Genomic DNA, 11,518 nt, shown 5'->3' on the forward strand with positions numbered 1-11,518 from the left:
ACTCACTGAGCTGGTTGCCTTGTTTACATGAAACAAAGCAGTCTGTGTTATTTGGCAGTACAGCCTGATCTTTGCACCATTCACCTTCCAGCTTTGGTGGTATTTATGTGTGTGTGTGTGTGTGTATGTGTGTGTAAACCTTGGCAAAGGCAAACAAAAGATATTTTAGGATGTCAGAATCTTTTTCTTTTTCAATAAGATATGGTATTAATTTATTTTAGAGGCAGTCCGTTCCAGAATTGAATTCTTCCCCCCCCCAAATCTTAGTACAATTTATTAATAGACTTCACTGTTAATACTAGGCCAGAGCTGATTATTTTGAGCTGATGTGGTGGTGAGGGTGGGAGGCTAAATGCAGCTCTCACCATAAAAATAAAACTTTAGATATCACGGCTCTGGCAAAATATCCAGATCCCTAGGCCTGGATCCCTTTAGATGCTAGGCCTTTGGGGGCCTAGAGCCAAGACTGAGTTACAATATACAATACCTGTAGTACTGATGACCTGGAATAGGAAAGCATTTTAGAATACACAAGGATGATAGTTTGGCCATCTGGATGAGGCCAGAAATGCCCTAAATTAAAAGTGAGAGCAACATCAAAATAGCTGATCTTACAGAGAGAATAAACTAGTGGTACAAGTGGAGAGAAGGAAGGATGGAGAGCTTAAGATATACAAATGCTATGTGTAAAATAAATAAGCAACAAGGATATATTGTATAGCAGAGGGAATATAGCCATTATTTTGTAATAACTTTAAATGAAGTATAGGGCTTCCCTAGTGGCTCAGATGGTAAAGAATCTACCTGCAATGTAGGAGACCCAAGTTCAATCCCTGGGTCAAGAAGATCCTCTGGAGAAAGGAATGGCTCCTCACTCTGATATTCTTGCCTGGGAAATCCCACGGACAGGTGAGCCTGGCGGGCTGCAGTCGGTGGGGTGACAGAGAGTCAGACACGACTGAGCAACCAATGCTTTCAGTTTTACACACTTTAAATGGAGTATAATCTATAAAAATATTGAATCATGTTGTATACCTGGAACTAATATTGTATGTCAATCATACATCAATTAAAAATAAATAAAATAAATGCAAAAAAAAAGTTGATCTTAAAATAACCAGGCCTCTGTGGTAAAGTTTGAGTGGAGGCTGAAAAGGCAGATCTCTTGACAAATTAGATTATAAAAAAATAAGTTTTTAAAATCAGTTTTGAAATGATTCAAAAGGGTACATGTATCCCAATGTTCATTGCAGCACTGTTTACAATAGCCAAGACATGGAAGCAACCTTAATGTCTATCAACAGAGGACTGGATAAAGAAGATGTTGTATACATATAAAATGGAATATTACTCAGCCATTAATAAGAATGAAATACTGACATTTGTAGGAACATGGATGGATGAAGAGATTGTCATACTGAGTGAAGTACCTCAGAGAAGGAGAAGTATCATATGACATCCCTTAGTGCTGGATATAAAATGAAATGATACAAATGAACTTCTTTGCAAAACAGAAACAGACTCACAGACTGAGAGAATGAATTTATGGTTGCAGGGTAGGGGGAAGAGTGGGGGCAAGGGATAGTTAGTAGTTAGGAAGTATGGGATTGACATATTCAAACTACTATATTTAAAGTGGATAACCAGCAAGGACCTACTGAATAGCACAGGGAACTCTACTCAATGTTATGTGGCAGCCTGGGTGGGAGGAAAGTTTGGGGGAGAATGGAGAATGTATCCATTCATGTATATGTGTGACTGAGCCCCCTTGCTGTCCACCTGAAACTATCACTACACTGTTCATTGGCTATTCTCCAAATTAAAATAAAAAGTTAAAAAAAAGTTAGTTTTGAATACCTCTAGGATGGTCGCAGTGTTAAGCCAGTTTTGGGTCATTCACAGGTTGGTGTGAAATAGTTCAACAGGAGATGGAAAGAAGAATGGAGTAATGGGATGAGGGAAAGCTAGGTCTGAGTAGATCTTCCTCCTTGGGAGGTCTGAGCAGCAAAAGGGAAAAGAATTGTCTGGTAACTTAGGTAGGGAATGAGGAATTAGGGTGTACAAAAGAAGAGATGGAAGACACTAAAGACAAACTTTCTATTTCTTAGTTTTGTTTAAGACAATTTCTAATAGGTGGATCCTAGGCCCCCATCTACTTAGATGGACTAAATTCTTATGGAAAACCCAGGATAATGATAAACTGATAAACACACTGTTACTTCTGTAGCTGGTCAGTAAACCTGCACCCTTGAGTTGCACATCCCTCAAAATGGAAAAACTGTTAACAGTGGGATGTCCAAACTATAGCATGGGGGGAGGGAACCTCCAAGCCTATGTGAAAGGAGTGACTTAGTGATTTAGGAGGAACCATAGATCCAGTCTTGAGTAACAATGAATCACACTGTTGGGACTTCCCTGGCAGTCTAGTGGGTAAGACTCCTTGCTTCCACTGCAGGTGGTGTGGGTTAGATTCTTAATTCCAGGGAATTGAGATCCTGCGTGCCCTGTGGCACAGCCAAACAAACAAAACCAATGAGTCACATTGTCAGATAGTCTTTTCACTTCTCTTCTAGTCTTTCTAGAAAGTATTTGGTGTTAGCGTGTCTTTAACATTTGCTAATCTGCATTTTTAACAGAAAGCAGCTCCAGACTCTATACCTTCTTCAGATTTTAGCATCTAACTGGAATTTAATAACATTGCCTTCCATTTATGGTAAGTGATACTTTTATCATTTAACTCTCCCATAAACTTTGCTTTTTAAATTTTAAGTTAAAGTGAATTTACTTAAAGAAAAATTATTACTTGGGTGGCACACAGGTTGGCCAAAAAGTATACAAATGTAATACTTTGGGAAGTTTACAAAGTTTGAAGTTTGGGAAACACAGAGCGTATGGTCTCCTGGGTCCCTTTGAAATCTAACATTTGCTCATTTTGTACTGGTCTAGGACACCAAGGCCCAGAGAGGTGAAGTTACTTGACCAAGAAGATTACTATCTTTGAAACCACTTCCTTCCATTTCTCCTGACTAGAAGCACCCCAATCTGTAGTTCCCTGAAAAAGTATCAGACTTAACGTCCTCATGTTTGTTCATACTTCTCTCAGCAACGATGACCCCTGTTATTCCTGTTTCTCAGCTGCAGCTTCCCCACGGCTACTCTGATGAAATGGCCCTTGTGAATAGCTCAACAATCCATGCACACCTCATAAGACAAGTATAAGTTATACCCACTGTCAGAAAAGAACATGGGCGAGTGTGTCTGAATCTTCAGAGAAGCAGATGTAAAGACAGGAATCAACATGCAAGGATTCTGTTAGGGCAAATGCTCCTGGGGAAGGAAATGGGGAAGGAACCAAGTCAGCCTGAGAGAGTGTCAGGCTGTGATGCGAATCTGACTCCCAGTGAAGGAGGGAGGGAGGGATCCACCAGAGGGAGCATCCCAGACTGACCTCAGTTCCAGGAAGATCCAGCAAGGCCACTGGCAATTCTGGAACAAAAGTCAACTGTCAGGAGTCCCCATGCTCTCTTGTCAGGCGAGCTCCCCAGGGAGGCGTGGCACCTGCACAAGCCCGGCAAGAATATCTGCAGCCGTTGATCAGTTGTGCTCCCTGAAGTTGGAAGTCTGGGAGGCCCATTCTCGTGACTACCAGCAAGATATCAGATAACAAACGTAGGTTAACAGCCACTGTATTCCAAAGTAGGGCTTACTGTGTTGGCATCCCACTTTCATCAAATATACAACTAGCATTTTCCAAAAGCTCTGGTTAGGCTCTTAATGCGCATTCCTTCATTGAATCCTCTTACCAGCTCTTTGGCCAGTTTTATTTTTCTTTTCATTTTATAGATGAAGAAACTGTGGCTCAGAGAAGTTAAGTAGTTTGCTCAAGATCACTTAACAGGTAAGAGGCTGAAGAGGTTTTCAAATATTTGGGTTGTGTTTTCCTTCTGAAACGGGTTTGGGATCGGTTGAGTAAACCTGAATTCTCGCTGCACCTTAGCTGATCTAGTTATCCTGTCCCGTTAGGTTGTTTTGTACTGTTCTCAGGCCTTTGACCTATTTCTAATCAGTTCTGAAATCCAGGGAAAATGCCAGAGGTCCAAAGTGGCCCACAAAGGGGCAGTGGCACAACAGAGATGCTCAGTGTAGAAGATGAGCTGAGCTTTGTACCCAGTGAGTGGATTTAAGTACATTTCACTTGGTATATTTAATGTGTGAATCTGTCAACCAAGATTGTTGTCTAGGCTCTGCTGTTTTAAATATTTAGTAAGACAATTGAGAGCCTGGATTTATTATGCTATTGAGTGCCCTTCGGGTCTGGGGACAGCACACTGAATGCATTGCATCTCTGTAATTGGCTGTAACTGAGACCATTCACTTGTTACTTGAATATATTTGGCTTGTTTTGGAAGCAAGTGAGTGTTCCTGGCACTTTCAGATCCTGTTATATCTGATTTGCTCATTAATACGGTAGTTTGGTTTGTTAGGCATGGTCCGGTGGGAGTTTCTGAAAAGCAGGAAATATTTAACAACTGATTTGTCCTTGTGCCTCGTTCAGTGGATGGTTTTAGTATGCCTGTTATGGAATATGCTGGAGAATTGCTTAGTGCCTCAATTTCAACTTCTGCAAAGTGAGGTTAATGCTCTCTGTCCTCCTCACTTCCCAAGGCAGCTAAACTCAAAAAAGGTCTGAGTGGAGAAGTGTTAGGAAATGTTAAAAGCAAAAGATATCAACTTTGGGGTTGGGATTATATTTTGCAATCTTAGCCAGCATTTCCCTTTTCTCCTTGTGCTTTACTTTTCCCCACCTCCCTTGAGGAGCCACTCTAGCTTGTGCTCATTGCCGATGAAGGATGTAACCTCTCTGGTTTGTTGCTGGCTTGGATTGGCTTAAACGGTAAAGAATCTGCCTGCAATGCAGGAGACCCGGGTTCGATTCCCAGGTCAGGAAGATCCCCTGGAGAAGGGAATGGCTTCCCACTCCAGTATTCTTGCCTGGAGAACTCCATGGACAGAGGAGCCTGGTGGGATACAGTCCATGGAGTCGCAAATTATCGGACATGATTGACAGACTAACACTTTCACTTAGGTTAACGTGGGAGACCCATTGAATGAGAGCCAAGGATCTGAGAAGACTCACAGGAGGAAGATAGCACAGTGGGTGTAGGGGGAGTAGAGATATCACAGTCTTGGAGCAAGGAGCTGGAGGGAGCCTGCTTCCTTGGGGAGGCAGCAGAAATACCAGGGAACAGCCTGGGATGTTCTCTGCTTCTTTGGAAGATCCAGGGGAGGAAGTAGCTGCTTGAAGGCTTTCAGTAGTCAGGGCTTAGACATGGTCAAAGACTCCCCACCCCAAGGGAGCATGGAGCAGCCTGTGGGTGAAGACCGGATGAGAAGGCTGACTCAGAAAATACTGAGGGGAAGACTTGTCAAGGCTTGGGCTTCCCCCCTCCCACCGCCACTGGTGCTTGGAGCGAATGGGGCAGTTAAAGTGAGGTCACAGTTTCCCTTTCCTGGAGAATGAGAGTTCAAATTAGAAATTTAAATTGTATGTGAAAAATAAAGCTGCATTTTGTACACACCTGAGTTTATGCACTGTTTGTATTTGCTTTTCCATCTAGTGTTATTACTAATGCAACAAGACTCATGTTTCAGAAAAAGCTTTCACCTTGATATAGGAATGAATCAGAAGATGAGTTCTGGGAAAGTTTTGCAAAGAGATATGAACCAATCCTGGCCGAGGAAGGGAAGTAAGAAGTATGCTAAGCCTAGGGTTTCAGTAGATAATCAGCATGCAACATGCTCTAGAGACAGCCTCTCGGCCACCTTGTCTCAGGGCCTTCATCATGCTGACCTGAGTGGGTCCACATTTTGGCTTATATATGCATCATAGATTTATTGCAGAGATTACCTATAAAACATATAGCTGCTATACAAGTATTACTGTTTTTCTTTTTAAAAGAATTTTGTTTCCTTAAGAAGTAAACTGAAGGAATCACAAACACCAAGTTCTCAAATGCAAACACTTTAACTTCTCTGAGCTATTAATTATCCACCTTTAAAACTCTAACCAATAGGCTACTTGGACATTTATCAGCTTGAAACACATTATAGCGAAAAAATAGCTTCCTTTTCATTTAACTTTTTCAAGGATGGAGCCCAGGAGTCTGGATGATGTATTAAAAGTTGATCCCATGCACAAGTTCTGGGCTTTCCTTTTTTGCTTTTTTGTTGTCTTAGATGGACTGAGTTCATTTGATGCAATTTTGCATAGCATACCCTATCTCTGTTTTTCAAATTCAATATTTTAATTTATTGATTTTTTTTAAAAATATGTTAAGCATTTACTGTGTGTCTAGCCTTGTGCTGGGCATTTGGTAAACATCAGTGAACCAAACAGATGACAAAGTAGCTAGACACATTGTTTCTCCATTCCCTGGTTTCCTGGAAACTGACTCCTTCTCTTCATCTGCCTCCCCTCTCCCATTTATGCTTAAGTAGAAGTCCATATACTTATTGTGGGAGTGGTCATTTTATAACAGTGACTATAGGATTGCCCTTTGGTCATGTTCTTGGTGAAAGAAGGAACCAGAAGTAAGGATCAACTTGGAAAGTTAACAAATCAAACATTGAATGAACACCCACTGTATATGTCTGCAGTATACTATGTTCACTGTTAGTGGTCTGAAGAATATGGGCCATGGTCTCTGCCTTATTAAGAACTTTTAAACTATGTTAAGGCACCACACTCACATGAAAATACAAGGCAGAGTATGCTAAAGGAAAAAACAGTTAGCCTAACTTTAAGTGCTAAGTTTACAGGGAGGAAAGAGCATCTTGTATTTGTCTTGAAGCTACATGACAACAGCTGTTTCTCTTTCTTCTTGGAAGTGCTATTTTCTCTTCTGCCCCCTTGAATGATACTATATTAGTCATTGAATCACAGTGCATTTCCAGTTTCGTTAAACTTCACTCCACCCATAATTTTCATGACACATCATCTTTTATATTTTTGAGATTTAAATATAAGAACTGCAGAGACGAGCTGATACCAGCAGGTGGAGGAATTTGCTATTTGAATTCATCTCAGGACATCAACTGATTCAGCAAAGGATGTGACTGCAATTTAAATTATTGTTTTATTTCTCTTTCTTTGTTTCAGATATTTATGCACCAAAACACTCTGAACAAATTACTATATTCTAATGAAAAAGAATGTATGTATTTTTATAACAGATTACTTTGTTGTACAGCAGAAATTAATACAACATTGTAAATCAACTATACTTGAATAAAATAAAGGAAAAACATCAAACCCAAATTACTTGTATTCTGAAGAAGATGAATCAAAATTGGTTATTTTCATCACTCTATCCAGAGCATAAAGTAGATGGCACTTTCTCCTTTTCAAAGTCTTAGATGTAAATATATATTGACATCTAAAGAAATAATTTCGACTTCCCAGGTGGCTCAGTGGGTAAAGAATCTGCCTGAAATGCAGGAGATGCAGGTTCAATCCTTGGGTCAGAAAGATCCCCTGGAAGAGGGCATGGCAACCCACTCCAGTATTCTTGCCTGGAGAATCCCATGGACAGAGGAGCCTGTTGGGCTACAGCCCATGGAGTTGCAAAGAGTCAGACACGATTGAATTGACTGAGCACACACACAAAAAGAAATAGTTTATTCTCATAAAGAACATTGGAGAACTCTTTTTAAACAAACATGCGACCTTGACATTCTTATGCTAGATGTAGAACACACTCAGAGTTGGGTGTACTGGTTCCTTGGGCTCCCACATGAGTCAAGTGTCTGAGTTTGCAGGTATCAGAGTAGAGGGATCTCTATACTGGTTTATCTGAGGTCTATCGCAGGTTTTCAGGCCTGTCTGAGCACATCAGTGAACCGATGAGACAGGCCTGAGTAAAATCAATACACCTAGGGGAGTTGGAATCATCAGGGGAAGAAGTCATGTCCTGCCTGTTGCTGGGGCAAGGGCATGTCCAGCAAGCTGTGGGAGTCTGGTGGAGGCTGAGAAGCTTCCTGGGCAAGAGTTCACCCTAAGGGTAGAAGGAATCTGCTGATTGGCTTGATCCAGCAAGAAGAGCCCTAGTTGTCAGAGGGGAGCAGTAAGTCTGATGGGGATTGTAGTAGTTTCTTAATAACCTGGTCTGAGTGTTTAGAAGCATGATTTCCATGAGTACATAGAAGGCTGTTGGTAAAAACTGAAATAATTTTCTCAGCTTTTAAAAAAATTCTCAGATTTAAGAAATACTATTTTACCTTCTCATCCAAACAGGTGAGTCAATTTCTTGTGCTTTACTCCTGCACAGCTTGCCTTCCCAGGTGGCTCAGCAGTAAAGAATCCACCTGCCAGTGCAGGAGATGCAGGATACATGGGTTCGATCCTGGGTTGAGAAGATGCCCTGGAGTAGGAAATGACATCGCACTCCAGTGTTCCTGCCTGGAAAATCCCATGGAGAGAGGAGCCTGGCGAGCTACAGTCCATGGAGTTGCAAAGAGTTGGACGGGACTGAGCAACTGAGCCCAGCAAAGCAGCTTGCCCAGCTTGCCAGACCCAGTAGAGGAGGGTCTGGAGGAAGGGCTTTGTTCAGTGGGAGAGGCATTGCCAGCAGAACTGGCAGCACATGGAGACACCTTCTGGAGACTCTCAGAGATACAAGACTTGGTGTGCAGGGGTGGAGGTTTGGTACTGAAAATGGGAGGAGGAACCAGTGACATTTGTATTGTAGTTAATGAGATTCCTCTGACTCAAAGGCTCATAAGATCTGGAGAAATGGACATATATACTGTTGGCCAGGTTCTTGGAGTTATTGAATATTTACTAAAAGAACCATAATAACTATATCTGTCTTTTGATGTATAAGCTCTTTGTAAAACCCTCCATTTTGGTCATATTTTTATACCAGTTAAACAGACTTACAGACAGGTGTATAAATTTTAAGTATTTACCACAGTGAATTTTTACAGTTTAATGACTTGTGCAAATTCTGCTAAGACAGATGCAGAATATTAGAAGCAGCTCTGAAGCCTCTCTTGTGCCCCTTCTTGTCTCCTTCTCTAAAAGCTACCTTGATTTCCAATATTGCAAATAACTTTTGCCTGTTTTAAACTTTGTATAAATGCAATTAATTATACATTTATTTGCCTACTTTTTTTTTACTCAACATTATGTCTGTAAATGTTCTTACCAAACTTTGTAGGTTTTCTTTGTTGTATAGTGTTCCATTATATGAAGGTAGCACAATTTTATCCATTTTTAAGTTTACTCATTTTTAAATTTATTCACTATTGGTGGACATTTGGGTTGTATCCAGTTTTGGTTATTATGAACAAAGCTGCCATAAAGATGTTGGTGCATGTTTTACTGCACACATGTCCTTCTTACTATTTCTATTGGGAATATAATTGCTAAATCTGATCGATAGGTTTAATGACTTTTTTACTCTTCCCAATTTGGAAAATGTGGTTTAGCTATAGATGTTCAGTTTTCTCACTGTAAAGGGATTGAAGTGATGAAGAAAGTGAATTCTACTATGAAGCTATTAATATTAATAGAAAAAGTTGGCATTACTTAGAGTAGCTGGGTACTGAAAAATTGGATACTTAATGTTGAATCCTTATTAGTTATCATAAGCTGTAATAAGTGGTAACGGTGCACACTGTTGTATTGCTCATGCCAAATTGAAAGACATTTAGGATAGTTTTCCACTGCTACCTAGAAGATGTTTAAGATTCCTCCTCCTGCAAACTAATTTTTAATATTAACCTTAGGAAGATATGCTTGGAAAGTAATTTAAAAAAAATTGTTTCCATCCATCAGTAGAGATGGTTAAAAGTTAATTGCAGCACTATAGTTTGTAGCATTTGCTACTGCAAGCTGAGAAACATCAGTGGATCTTCAGATTTTTTATCTTTAGTTTATCAGTTGACAAATCTTGATTTAAGTGTTGACCATTGTGTTTCCTGAATTTATCTAGGAAGACTGAATGGAAGGGAATAACACAAAGTTTGGGTCCCAAGAGAAAAACGATTTGTGATATGGGCCTCACCCAGAATCCTATGGCCAAAAATATCCCGGGGTCAAAGTTATCCAGTGGCTCTTGGCCCATCTCTGTAGATTCTGTATCTAATCTATAGGACAAACACTCAGATTTGCTGGAAACTAACACTTATTTCTACTTGGTTTTTAATTACAAAAACAGTATGTTTATTCTAGAAAACTTGGAAGGCATATAAAATATAACATAAAACTCTCATGTAATAGAGAATATTTCAGAATATTTTCTTTCAGGTTTTAAATTACCCGATTTTTTTTCACATAACTCATTTATTCAACACATTTTTGAGAGCTTCTTAGGTACTGATGGCAAGACTGTATACAACCAGAGATCCAGCAATCTCTTACAGGGTTTCCAAGATATGAGCTTACCCAACAGAATCTGGAAGATCAGAGGTGGTGAGGGCTGGGGAAAGGGACCTCTGGGAGACAGCGCAGAAAGGCACTGACATGGCAGCCCTGAAACACCTGTTGTTAGAAAGGTCTGCTTGCAATATTGGCTCTTGTCTAGCATCTGGGAACTTGGCTTTCAGGAATTTTCCCACCATTCCCTAATGATAAGGATGGTTCACTGTGTCTAGACTGTGCAAATACCATGTTCATGCTGAACACCTGCTTACCTTCTGGGAGTCTGGGATTTTGACATGTGAATGGCAGAGGGTTCCTACATGACCACCATCCTCTAAAAATCTTGGATGGTGAGACCAGTGAGCTTCCCTGGTAGACACTCTGCATGTATGGCCACGTGTTATTGTTGGAAGAATTAAACACATGCTGTGTGACTCCACTGGGAGAGGACTCTGGAAAGCGTCTTTCTGGTTTCCTGCAGATTTTGCCTCATGCACCTTATTCCTTTTACTGATTTTGTTTTGTGTCCTTTCATTTCAATAAACTGTACCTGTGAGTATAACTACTTCTCAGTCCTGAGAATCCTTCTAGCAAATTACTGAACATGAGGCTGTCTTGGGTGACACCTGATATGGTGATCCCTCTTTGGGAAATTAAATTACCAGATGAATCATTACCTCTACTTTTTTTTTTTTATTACTTCTATTTTTAAGGTCTTCCCTGGTGGCTCAGTTGGTAAAGACTCTGCCTGCAATGCAGGAGACCAGGGTTTGATCCCTGGGTCGGGAAGATCCTCTGGAGCAGGAAATAGCAACCCACTCCAGTATTCTTGCCTGGAAATCCCATGAACAGAGGAGCCTGGTGTGCTGCAGTCCATGGGATCACAGAGTCAGACACAACTGAGCAACTAAACCACCACCTCTGCTTTTATGCTGGCCTTTAGGGTAGAGCTGGGAATACAACTCCTCGAGGGAGTCTCCTCAAACACGATGCTACAAGAATGGAGATGTGGTCAAGGGAAAGGGATTAATGTCCCAGGAGGGTTGAGGAGGCTGTTCCTGAGGAATAGCCACCTACTCAATCCACACTCTCCCC

This window comes from Giraffa tippelskirchi, chromosome 7, assembly GCF_054371585.1.
Source record: "Giraffa tippelskirchi isolate mGirTip1 chromosome 7, T2T-mGirTip1v1.2.pri, whole genome shotgun sequence".
Classification (NCBI taxonomy): domain Eukaryota; kingdom Metazoa; phylum Chordata; class Mammalia; order Artiodactyla; family Giraffidae; genus Giraffa; species Giraffa tippelskirchi.